The 13490-nt window shown below is 44.1% G+C and overlaps 1 protein-coding gene and 1 pseudogene across 6 annotated transcripts in view; one reads left to right on the top strand and one right to left on the bottom strand.

Annotated features, from left to right (window-relative positions):
* The window catches only part of KCNMA1 (potassium calcium-activated channel subfamily M alpha 1), a 619222-nt gene that overhangs the window by 24818 nt on the left and 580914 nt on the right, over window positions 1–13490 (top strand). The gene's annotated exons all lie outside the window — the stretch shown is intronic.
* Window positions 12583–12702, bottom strand: LOC136646763 (5S ribosomal RNA; annotated as a pseudogene).

Here is a 13490-nt window from a genome sequence, read left to right as displayed (position 1 = left end):
TGTTTGGACCAAGAGTCCATCACAAGACCCACATTGCACAGTTGGTTCACAGATTGCAAGAGAAAATCATCTGCAGTTTTCTGGGCCACATATATTTGATTTAATGAGTGTATACTTTATTCAGACATGACCCATGCCTTGATCTTTGTTGGGGCAGGAAGGCATGACCTTGCCAAGCTACTGTGTGTGGGGAGAAAATTTGGAAGAAAGCATAATTCCATCTGTGTCATTAACATTTGTTGAGTAGATTCATTTATCAGAATTGACAAAAGGCAATATTCCAACTTTGTGATTTTTTACATTGTTAGTGTAAGCTGTTTTGATTTACCTATCAGGGTTAGGAAAAGCAGGGTATTAATACTACAAAATAAATAATAAACATGTAATCACTCCCTAGTTCCTCAATTTAGCATTACCCCGAGAAAGAACCATGAATGAAGCTATGCAAATGTAAGGATGGGTTATGAAGATTGAGCAGACTCAGATTTTATGAAGATTGAGCAGACTCAGGCCCCATTCAACTAATAGAATAAAGTTAATCATAGGCAAAATGTGACTCTCACTCCAGACATTGTGTGCACCAGGGAGATGTGTCAACCTCTATTCTAGTGGCACTGGGTAGCTCCTTTTCCTTTTTAATACTGTATATGAATAATACTGCCATTGATATCAGCCACTCATATGAGGGCAAATAATCACTGCACATGGAGACAGCATTTTAGAGAGGACAAAATCCATCCACCATTACTGACTGCAGGTGGCTCATCATACTCTGCCAGGTACTCCATGTGATGTAGAATGTGACTGTGCATGGGTCCCATAGGTGTGCGTTTCACCCACAACCCCACACTGCCTATAATGACAATGAACATTTTTTCTTGTGCACTTCTTCATTAGATGTTAGGTATTGTTCCTGTTTCAAAGTAAGCCAGTTAAACCAGGATTATGTAAATCAAAGTTTAAAAGGCTGCTGATTAATCCGATTTGTCCTCCAAATGTATTAGATTATTATGCTAAAAAATGACCACATAGCTATAACTTCAAACTGGGAGGGCTTCACATAAAGCACCAACTGAGTCATGGACTTCCTGAGGCCAAGGCTACAATCCTATGCACCCTTTTCCTGGGAGTAGTCCTCAGTGAACACAGTGGAACCTACTTCTGAGTAGACTTGCATAGGATTGGGCTGCAAGTCACTAAATCTCAGGCTCATTACTGCTTATAACCTACTTCATAGGGTTGTTGTTGAATGAGTCAGGTGAGGAAATGACTCCTGTACGTTAGGTCTTTGATAATTCTTGGACCATAACCTTTGCTACCTGACAACTTCAGGAATTACCTGCTTGGTTAGAAGAAAAGGCTATAGTTGCTTGGTCACAAAGTTTCATAGATTCACTGGTCTTTAATTGCCCATTTTGAATCATTTGCATTCATCGCTTCATTTTGCCACAATATAAATGAAAATAAAGACTGCTACTGGCTGTGGTCTTCTGAAGCTGAAATCCTAAGCACTCATACTAAAGGGTTAATGTCACTGAATTCCATGGAGTTTACTTCTTGTTAATGTGCTCAGGATCCTGCTGTATGTCATTGTCCTTCCAGTTTGTTGCATCAGTATTCCATTTGGAATCTAATGAACCTTTTCTTAGAACTCCACCGGCGTGCTGTTCCTCCCTCTTAGAAATTTTCTGTGGTTTATGTATTGAAGTAGCTGTTACAGCCTATGCATATGCATAAATTGTAACATAATTGTTATACTTACTGAATTAGGAGCTCTTGGGACATTTGCTGCCGCTTTCCGGCATTGAAATGCAAGCAAGATAACAGCAAGATGAGAGCAATGTAGAGCAGAGAATTAGCTGGTGTACAATGCTGGAAAGTGGATGTTGAATCTAATGTAATCAGACCTGGATTAGGAATTGAATATCTCAAGTAGTGATGCTTTTCTAGGTCATTCTTTATGTACCTACTGCAGCCCTGTCTTGCACTTCCTAGTCCGCAAGTGGCAGTTGTCTTTGGATTTAGCCCTTTGATTCTTTTCTCTTCCATCTACTGTTAGCTCTCCTGCCCTGCAGCACACACAGGGAGCTCCCACTTTGAACTGAGAATCTCTGTTCTGCAAATGTACAGAATGAGCTAGAGACAAAAGGTTAGGTTTTTTCCTTCCAAAGACAGAAACGTCCACCTGAAAAGGCACAGGGATTATATTTATCTTTTATTATTATGTAATGCCATCAGACTACCTGGCACTTCACACAGTAGCATAACAGAAAGGCAGCTTCCTGCATGGAGGAGACTGCAATCTAAATGGAGATTATGGAGGGGCAGGAAGGCAACAGAGGAAGGAAGATAGAGAAGCTAAAAGATGAAACTCAAGCAAATGCAGCTACATAAACATACAACCTATTGCTTTCAGTGTTTACTTTGAAATAAATCCTAGAGAGTTCAATAGAACTTACGTACAGTGGAACCACAAGGATTGATATCACCAACAGATACCACTAGGGTTGGTGTCACCCGGTGCTGTTTCCACACAGCCTGTGGCTCTGGCCCTGCCCCTGCAGTGCACAAGCTGTTGAGGAAGGTGAGGAAGGGCTGTTCCTCTGTGACAAGCCTCGCAGGACTTGGGATGTAATAAACCCTCCACCTACCCACTGCTCTAGGCCTTCATGGACGCTTCTTTCATGATTTGGGGGGGGGGGAGTGAGAAATGGCGAATTGGCTGAAACATTGCACAAAAATTGTATAGATGATCATTTTGGTGTTACCCCCCCCCCCGATGGTGCTGCCAGGTGTGATCCACATACTCCACACCCCTTAGTGACACAAGCACTTACCAAATAAGTGTGAACATTGCCATCTTAGAATAGATGGACCAGTTGTCTAATTTGGTATAAAGCAGTTTCAGTAGCAATTGTAGCTGAAGAGGTTAAAGCAAAGAGGTTATGGAAGTGGAGGATTATGAACTGGGGTTTGAAGAGAGAGTGAGAGATAGTTATGTTGTTGACTGGAGAGGAATAAGGTGCAGCAAAAGACCATGGGCAGAATTGTTTTATGGACCAGGAGACCTTGTGAAGCTCAAGATGGCAGTGTAGGAAGGAGGAACAATACTTTCAAGCTGGGATATACTGGCCTCATGGTATTCAATCAATAATGTTTTTCAACTTCTGTTAAAAGTATTGATATTCTCATATCTTTCTCTTGTCAGTCTAATATGAGTTAATTTTTTTTTCCATCTTTCGTGTACACAAAGTTATAGACATCCATTTTTTTCAGATTCCCTTCAGGCTTGGAAGTGCTTTCCTCCTCCCATCTTGGGTGAATATTTCTTCCCCCTCCTCTTTTCTGTTTTGGAGCTAGGATTAGTGTTGCTTCTACACGGGTTTTAGCTAACCCTACTGATTGAAACCACAGTTTGTAAGCTAACCATAGTTGCTGACCATAGTTAGCCAAAACATTGGTGCAAATTTGATGCAGATATGGAAAAGTGGGGCATGACTGTCTCAAGTAATGATGATTTTCCAGGACATTCTTCATGTACCTGCCATAGCCCTGTCTTGGACGGGGCATGCAAGTGGCATGTGTGGAAGAGACAGAGAGAGAAGATCCTGTGGGGCACTTCCAATTGCCTAACATTGGCAATCTGGCAGTATTGTATTTTGACCAGGCCAGTAGTATAAGAGAGCAGAATTTCAGGGGTGCCCTGAAGGCTTAGATGTTGGAGAACTTCAAAGATAAGGAGTTTGTGGGAAGGGGATAAGAAACCAGTATAGGAATTTGAGGAGGGGTCTGAATAGTGAAAGAGGTCTGTGCAGATAGGATGCTTGAGTGCATGGTGGGGCCAGCAGGTGTGACACTATCCACACATTGAATTACTGTCTTAATGACTCCCTGAACTATCAGGCCAGGTGATGGGCGGCCCTGGGGGTTGGTGGGTGGGGAGCAGGAGGCGGGGCTGGGACCTGGCTGTTATGCTGGATCCCAACCTCCATTCCTAGTGTGCTCAGAGCAGCTTCAAGCTGCTCCACTCTTCTTGAGCTTGTGCCACCTCAGGAGGTGGCACAAGTTCGAGGAGACCCATTGGGACCAGGGTGGCTTACCCAAAGGTACGGGGAAATGTTTCTCCTTACCTCTGGCTGAGCCACTTTGGGCACCTATCCTGCGCTGGATACAGCGCAAGCCTCTTGGCTTGCCTGTTCCAGCGCAAGATAGGATTGCGCCCTGTGTTATGCACTTGGTTAGAAAGTGGGATCTGGCCCACAAAAGCCTATGCCACAATCCATGTGTTTGTCTTTCTGCCTCAAGACTCTTTGTATTCTTCAGCTCCCCCCACCCTGGAACACCTCCCTCCCACCTCTTCCAAACCCACCCTAGAGCCTTGCGTCGGCCGAGCTCAGTCAACACAAGGCTTGCCCTGCAAGCTGCACACCTCCGTGTGCTGGTGCAGCTTGCTCGCAAGGAGGCACAAACTTGCTTTATGGCACATTTGCGACCCTCCTAACGTGCAGTTAGGATTGCGCCGATAGTCATATAAGGGCGCAATCCTAACCAACTTTCCAGCACTGACATAGCTGTGTGAATGTGGCGGGCCCTGCATCCTGCAATGGGGAGGCAGTCAAGGGGGCCTCCTCAGGGTAAGGGCATGTTTGTTACCTTACCTTGGGGCTGCATTGCTAGGTCAGTGCTGGAAAGTTGGTTAGGATTGTGCCCTAAGTGGGGCAGATATGCAATTTAGTAGATATAACATGCTGTGGCCATGGAAGATAATGTTGCAATAAATTTGCTGGCTGTTCATGTGCCTCAGGAATTTTTGCTGGAGGGTTTTGTGTGTGTGTGTGTGTGTGTGTGTGTGTGTGTGTGTGTGTGTGTGTGTTTGTGTTCAGTTCTACCTTGCATGCAAGAGTGCTATGCTACCGACTTTCTGCTGCTGACAGCCTGGTGTAGGGATATGCCAGTCCTGGTACTTGTGAGCTAATCAGACAAATCTTAGGATATAGTTCCAGCGCAGACACTGCACATTAATTGTATGACACGTTGATGTCACTAGTGCCTGGGGATCACACTGCTGCCTCCTCCCTGCCTCCTGGCTGCCCCTGCCTCTTAAGGGGGCAGAGGCCAGGGCCCACATACTGGGTCGTTGTGACACCCAGTTTGAAAAGCCCTGGGGTAGGGTTTTGACTCTTGTTCTCATTGTAGATGTCATGCCCACTGCAGTGGATTGTGATGCCAATGATTCAGAGAACTGCTGTTAGGTGACCTAATGGAAGAACAGCACAGAGAATCCCATTGTAAACACCTTTAATCATTAATGATCCTGTTTGACTTGTTAAAATTGGGGTTGTCCTTTATAGTTTTGCACATTGGTAATCTAAAGCAGGCAATGAAGATATTGTTGTTGAATATGTAATTGCTGTTAGGGCATGTAAGATATCAGCAATATGAAAGGTATATTTATCTATTGATTTTTTTGTTAAAGCAATTCAGCCATTTAAGAAAACTGCTAATTGTGAGAGTCATTTTGGTAATGCTCATGGAATTGACCCCCCCCTCCGCCCCCGAGTTGTGGTGTTAAAGATGAAGGGGATCCTTCCCAAGGTCTTGAAGATCAAACACTAATGCAGACAGTAGGCTTCAGGACTGGCCCAACCATTAGGCAGAATGAGGCATCTGTCTTGAGCAGCAAATTTCGGGCATCATTAAAGAATAGCAAGTTGTCAAGTTATTTCACTCTATTATTAGATGTGTTTTGATGCTGGGAGGTTGTAGAGAGGGTTGCAGTCCTTTTTTCTGACAGGCTTCTGTGTTTTCATGAGCTCTGCCTGGCAAGCAGAAATTCAGAGGGTGATATTTTCTATCAGGGCATCCAGGTGGGGGTGAAACTTGCTTTCCTATTCATCAGGCAGCTGTTTAGCAGAGGAACCTGGTCATAAAAATGAAAAAGTATTAGTCCTATGTGGGATGCCATTTGGATTTTCTTTCTCAGGCAGTTAAGTGTCTTGGGCTGGCCTTGATGAGCAGCATCAGTGGTTGGAACTGAGGAGAATGCAGGAGTTAGATTAGATACTTAGATGCATGGTCCTATAAAAATGTGTTATACCCCACGTATGACTTAACCCCGTGGTTCTCAACATTTAGCATTGGGACCCACTTTCTAGAATGAGAATCTGTTGGTACCCACTGGAGGTGATGTCATGGTCGAAATTGACGTCATCAAGCAGGAAAATTTTTAACAATCCCAAGGCTGCAATCCTACCCACACTTACCCAGAAGTAAGTCCCATTTACTATCATTGTTAGGGCACAATCCTAACCTGCGCTGGAGCAGGCAAGCCAAAAGACTTGCGCTGCATCCAACACGGGATTGCTGCGGGCAGTGGCTCAGCCACGGGCAAGGGGAAGCTCTCCCCCTTATTCGTGGGTAAGGGCTGCACGCCCCTATGGGTCTCCTCGGACCTGCACCACCTCCGGAGGTAGCGCAAGTCCGAGCAGAGCAGAGCGGCTCGAAGCCACTCGGTTCGCCCCGGAAACAGGGGTTGCGATCCGGCATAATTGCCGGATCCCAGCCCCGCCCCCGGCTCCCCGCACGCCCACCCACAGGCCCTCCCTCCCCCACCCTCCCCCACCCAGTAATGCCCCCTCCCCATGCTCCCCATGCCTGCCTTTGCCGCTTGTGCCGGTGCACTTGCGCCGGCACAAGCGGTAGCGTGGGAGCCGTGGCAGAGGCTTCTGCCTTCATCTGCCGTTGGTGCATCTGGATGCGCTGATACTGCTCCCGCCTGAGGAGGCGCAAACAAGCTTTACACCACGTTTGCAAATCCTCAGGGGCTCCTATACCAGCGTAAGTGCCAGTTAGGATTGCTCCCTTAAAAGCATATACATAGTACCTGTTAAAAGTAAGGATCTGTAACATGTCCCCAAATGCAGTCACATACCATGATAGTCTAATATCACATGCCATCAAGTCTAATATATTAAAAATAAAATATTGAAATGAATGGGGACCCACCTGAAATTGGCTCATGACCCACCTAGTGGGCCCCAACCCACAGTTTGAGAAACACTAACTTAACCAATTGCGTTAGCATTCCCTCTTTTAAGGACATGACAATTTTTTTTAAAGATTGATGGAGTTTCCAATGAAATACTGAGGATGTCAGAGCCTTAAAAGTCATAGTTGGTGCATTGTCAAGCCAGTCTATTTGTTATAATTTGTTATAGATTGGCATTTCTTGTGTGACTCAAGAATTCATCTGAGATTATCTTTCAACTCTCTGATTCTATGAAAGAGATGGGTGAAGAGGAGAGGATCAGGGTTGTGCCCACTGGCCCCATCCATGACCTCCCTACATTGAAAGGTCTCGAGGTGCACAGAACTTGTGTGACCCATATCTTGAAAAAAATGTAGAGGTGGAAAACAGAGCCTGATTCTCCCTTCCACCTGTTTATTTCAATCCAGATGAATACACACACAGGTCTATTGAGCATTCACTTTCAATACAGAAGGCAGCTCCTCATATACTTTCTAAATTATTGTTAGTATTAAAATATATATTGTTTTTCAGCAAAAGTTCACAGAGCAAGTTACTCAGCAAAATAAATTAAGAGATCATTCCCCATCCCATAGGGCTCCCAGTCTTAAAAAGAAAAGAAAAAAAAGGCACAAGGAAAGAGCCACTGGGGAAGACTGTCTCTGGGCTGAATAGGAACAGTTGTTCCCTCCCTGCTGAATATAAGAGAGCCATCACTGTAAAAGGTGCCTCTTTGCCTGGTTAGCAGGGACAAACACAGTATTTGCAAACACTAACCTGCTTCCACCAGGCAAATGTATATAGCACCAGATAAATCTGGGTGTGCACTGGAACCCCCCATACCTACAGCAAATCACTGAAGCAAGTGAACATTGAGCATCAGTAATACTTTTATGAGAAGACAGGTACTTTTTCTTTCCTATGTACTTATAACAGAGTGCAGCTTCTGGGAAGATTCAGCCAGAAAAGGCCCAAGGTAAATTTCTTCTTCTTCCTTCTTCCACCCATAATGTTCTTGAGACAGTGCAGCCGGTACATTTGCAATGAGTCACACATTGGCCCCAGGCAACAGTAACTGCTCATAAGTGACTTGGTGCTGAACCAAGTGGCTGATGATCAATAAAAAGATCCAGTATCCTCCCAGTTCCTTTACCTGCATCACAGCACTTCTTTATTCCCCTCTCCAGACAACTGGCTGTTCAACATTCTGGAGACCCCTGCTTAGCTGCTTTACAATGGATCAGGCCATTTGTCTATCTAGCCTAGTCCTGTCTACTCTGACTGGCCATGGCTCTCCGAGGTGTCAAGCAGAAGTCTTCCAGCCCTGCTTTGTTAGAGACTGGGAAAGCCAGGGTTGCTCCTGGGACTGCCTGAATGCAAATTATATGTGCTACCACTGACCTTCCCCCCCTTTGTTCAACATACATACAACTCCCTCATACACGTGTTCTGTTCCTTCCCATTAGTTGGCAGTGGATGTGAAGGATCCCTGCTAAGATTCCGCATCGTATGGGAGAAACTTTCCTGTGTTCAGTACTGTCCTATGCAGTATGCAGGGCTGTCCATGTGTGCACTTGCGATACTGGCAGGCACGTTGGTATGAAGGGCATAGCAAGTTGATATACTCTCCTTTTCCTTTCCACATGTTCATTGAATGAGGGAAGCATAACCCTGAAAAGGCCAAATTGATTGCAGAATTGAATTGTTTTCTGTTACAGAAATTGAGTTACTCTGGCGCAGAAGTCCTGTTGTATTATATTTTAGTGCAGAGTACATAGTGTATACAGTCCTGACTTAGATAAACCAGTGCATCCAGTTCCCTTTTCCCCGTGCTTTTCTGCTTTGCATGGCAACTTCTTTAGCTGCTGTGCATCATTGTGAAAAGAGTTTCCATTTCTGTTGCTCAGGGTGCTTCTCCCTGCCCCTCTTTCTTTTCCAGGTCTGCCGTTAGGGAGCATATGGCAGTCCGTGTGTCCTGGGTCTGAGTTCTCAGGAGCAGAGGATATGCCATTTCCTCCCTTCTCAGGTTTGCATGGGATCTGAAGCTGCATGGCTCCAATTAAAAGGCAATGGAAAGCAGATGGATAAAAACCCGCTTTCAGTTGTGGAATTCAGGAGAGATATGTTGGGAGGTCGTGTTTCTACCAAAGTTGTGCTAACAAGTAAAGGGATGGTCTGTTTGCAGTCCTAAGCATTTAACTTAGAAATGCAGTAAGTTCCACAAAACTTGATGCAGTTTATTTCTGAGTTCCGATTGTGCTGTAAAATGTAGCATTGGCCTGTTCATCCAGCCGTGTAATGGTTCTTCCATTGTAGTACTTTTAAGACTTTATATTTAGGGAACTCTTCTCATGCTGGCTGTTAAGAACCCCTGAATGTTTGCTATGGAATGTCCATGTGTAGCAGACAATTCTGGGCATATTCTCAGTCACACATAAGTTCACAGGAGAATGACGAGATCTGTTGCACTTCAGTGTTGCTCTGAGTGAACTAAGAATGTTCTTTAAGAACACACCCAGTATTCTTACGGAGCTACACATTTCAAGGGAAAATCTGTAGTGGTGGACAAACTTTCGGTGACTTTTGACCATCGTTACTTATCTCTTTGAGGAACCCCTGATAAGCTTCTGCTGGACCCCCAAGCTCCCCAGAACATACTTTGAAAACCACTTTTATATCACAGTGTACTGAAGACACCAATCTCTAGACAACGAAATCTGTTCCCAAACATTTAAATAGGAAGACTCAGCAGTAGCGTTCCAGCATTATTTGGAGAAGGAATCTGATCTCTACTAGCTGAGGCACTCAAGACATTTCTGACAAAGTTGGCTGAAATCCATGGAAGTTTATGACACAATAAAGTGGCTAGTCTTTAAGGCACCACAAAAGCCTTTTTCTAACAAGACATGAATGCATCAAGAAAATGTATGTTTGCTACAGCAGCTATGCATGTGGCGGTGCCCTTTTCATCCCAACTGCCAATTTGAAATGGGCACAGCTAGTTTAAATTTTAATATGTGTACACTGAAAACAGTATGTGTACTCAAGATGATTTCTTAAGGTGATACGCGTGGGGCAGACAATTGTCTCTATGTGTGGGGTATATATGTGTGCTTTCTGGAGGAGGATAACCTCAGGGATTGATCCAGCCTAACTGGCACTCCAGCACAGCATGCACTCCACTGATGCACCAGTGTTCCCAGTGTATTGCAAAAGTGCTGTAAAGCGTTTTGCAATAGCACGGAGGCTGGGTGCACTAGCAAGAAGGCTAAGGCCTTTGCAAATGTGCTGGCACAGCAGAGGACATTTGCTAGAGCAGGTGAGTCCACCGCTGGGCCATGCTGGGGGGGAGGGTGAGGAAGGGGTAAAATGGGGGAGGGGTGGATTGGGGCTGGGATGGGGTAGGATTGATGGCAATGGCAAACATAGCATCCTGTCCCCCCCCCTCCTGGGTCTGATCCAGCAATGTAGGTGTACATGGACTTGAACCAACCATACAGCCTGGTAGACCTGTTGCACAGGCTGCGGCTTTTCCTGGGACAAGGGAACAAATGCCTCCTTACCTCAAGGAGACCTGCAGCCCACAAAATTCCCATGCAGGATGCAGCACAATCCATGCTGGCCTCACTGAACTGAAATTTGCACTGGATTAGTTAGCCTGTCCCTTTCATAATGTCTCTAACTTGGATTGATAATTAAGTCCCACTTAAGGCCCTTTTCTCCATTTGTTCTTAAAACCCTCATCTCCCAGCTTGGCAACCAAAGTGTGGGTGGCATGGCTGTGTGACCATCCATTTGTGAAGCAGAGGTCTAGTGGACTTTCAGAAATAGGTCAGAGATACTGTGCCAGGGAGAAATACAATACTCTCAGATTTGGATTCAGATCAGGAACATACTTTACATCTAAACTTCACTTCTCATTACAGGTACAGACTACAAAAAATCCTGATATATTATGGCCCACAGCCATTATTCCGGGACCAAGTTTTCTCCTTCTCTCAACTCCCCCCACTGTAGGTCCTGTGTTACAATGAGCTTCTTGCCCTGGATATCATGTTTTAGTTTATTAAGGACTTCATTCCTGGTACTGTAACAGTGAGGAGAAGGGGGTTAACAATTCAGTCTAAGGACTTTTGATTCAGCCCCCCCCTCCAGATTTCAGCCATAGATAAGAAAATGCTTAGAACTACAGAAGGAAATTGAAGAATCTCCTTCCTTTCTCCTTCCCTTTAACCTCCTTTCCAGTTAAGCGTTTAAAGAGTCCAATACTGTAATATGACGGGGAGGGGGATTTTAATGTGTTTTAAAGGGGCTAGTACTTCAAATATTGTAACTTTAATTTTTTTTTTTTTGCTATGTAAGAAGTCTGGAGGCTAGTAAGTTGATCATATAATATAAGAATCCTACTTTTTGCCCCAGCATTCTGAATGTAACCTTTTTCCCCCCTCACTGAAGCACATCCAGTACTGAAGCAAGGAAATATTTATCATACAGTCTAAAAAGAGGTAACCGGAAATTCCTCTGGCCAAAGAAGGTGTTCAGGACAGTGTTGAAAATAACCAGCAGCATAAGTTTCATTTTCAAATATGCATTTTATTTAGATGTCAGGTTGGAGGGGAGAGCTTATTTACTTTAAGAATAAGCTACCAAAGATTTGACACTAGAGGGAGGTCACTGAATTTTGATCAATATTATTCAGTGGAATAGCTTCGGTGGAAATGCTCAGCACAGTGTAGAATTGTTTGCAACAGTTAAGTCTCTTCTTAGCGAAACCTAATTTGAAGACACAAATAGGATGCCATACCTTCCGCTCTATGTAATGCAGTAGCTAAACTCAGTCTGACTAGCTAACTAGTTGGTGCTTATTTTATTTCCATTGGTTGAATGGAACTGCAGTCCAGTAAGTAATGCACCAACAGACTTGTAATGAAATGTATAAATAGAGCTGACTCCAGGAATGATCTTTGGATATCTCAGAAATTCACCTCAGCATTGACATGTGCATTTGTAGTTCCAAATTAGACCTTTTATTCTATGAAACTGGCTTTCATTGTAAAGAGCTGATTTAAGATCAAGATATTATGGTTTGCTTGCCCCCTCCCCATCTACTTTCACATGAAACCCAGGCAATGCACTTTGTGTGCTAAACGTAAAATGTTATTTTTATCTTACTACAAGAAAGCTCAAAGCAGTGTGCAACAAACATCAATGTAAAGCTATAATTAAGAATAAAACAACAATAACAACACAGGTCAACACACATTTTGTTGTCTTAAAAGTTAAACCTATTCTTGGGTATATTTGGAGTGCTGCTGATTCCAAAAATGGCACCTGTTTTGCCCTATCATGTCTAGTTTCAGAGATATGGCATAGCCTCATTGGTGAATAGTGCAAGCAGCTTCCTCATAAGAAATCTTTACATTTCTTAAAAGCAAAAAAACAAAAACAAAACCAGGCCTCTCTAAACCACTCTTACCATCCAGATAAGGTGTGCAGCAAGTCCCATACTGCTCTCACCGGGTTGGCAACCTTCAGTCTTGAAAGACTATGGTATAAGCCTACAGCACCTGGTATTCCCAAGCGGTCTCCCATCCAAGTACTAACCAGGCCTGACCCTGCTTAGCTTCCAAGATCAGACAAGATCAGGCATGTGCAGGGTAACAGTTGCTGCTCTCACCAGAAAAGAATTTTTCTACAAGCCTCAATAGTGACATTCAAACCTTCTCATTATCATCTTGAAAGCCATTTGCCTGACCTTACCAGCCATTGCCTCTCAACAAAGGACAGCCTGGCAAATGTCTCCATAAAAGCCATTAGCCCACAACATTTGACTGGAGCCTCAGCTGGTGAAACAGATGAGTGATAACTAGTAGCCACAGGGCCACATGTGCTGCATTACGAAAGAGCACTCACCTACTGTGGTGTTCTGGGAGTGAACACAGAGCTCACTGTGAGCTCACTGAAACCAAACATGTAATTTTTATTGCCTTGAAACACCCCCCCCCCCAAAAGGATGGTGGTAACTTGTCCCTCTCTGTATGCCAGTGAATAATGCCATTCATTGCAGGAAAATACTACTGCACCAGGACCTACTTATGCAGGACAGTGACAAAGGAATAATTCTTGAAAATGGCACTGAAGCTGTAACATACCACAAAGTCCTGTTCACAGGACTGTGAACAGGCACAAAACTTGTCCTGAAAAATAACTAAGAGTTTTTTTTGTTTTTTTTAGGGGGTCTTTCTTCCCATGTGAGAGCTTACTTCTTATGTCAAATATCAAGTCTGAACATTTGATGCAGCACTATAGAAGTGTGCTTGTTGAAGGAATGGGAACAGGACATGGGTACCACCAATGTGGTACCGCAGCCATTGTGATCAGTTGTTCAACACTAGCTAGAGGGGGAAATTCTACCAAATGCAGCTTCTCCCATCAATGTAGCACTTTGATGGAAAAAAAAACT

Source organism: Tiliqua scincoides, chromosome 3 (genome assembly GCF_035046505.1).
Source record: "Tiliqua scincoides isolate rTilSci1 chromosome 3, rTilSci1.hap2, whole genome shotgun sequence".
NCBI classification, from domain to species: domain Eukaryota; kingdom Metazoa; phylum Chordata; class Lepidosauria; order Squamata; family Scincidae; genus Tiliqua; species Tiliqua scincoides.
This window is presented reverse-complemented; position numbering and strand designations above follow the sequence as displayed.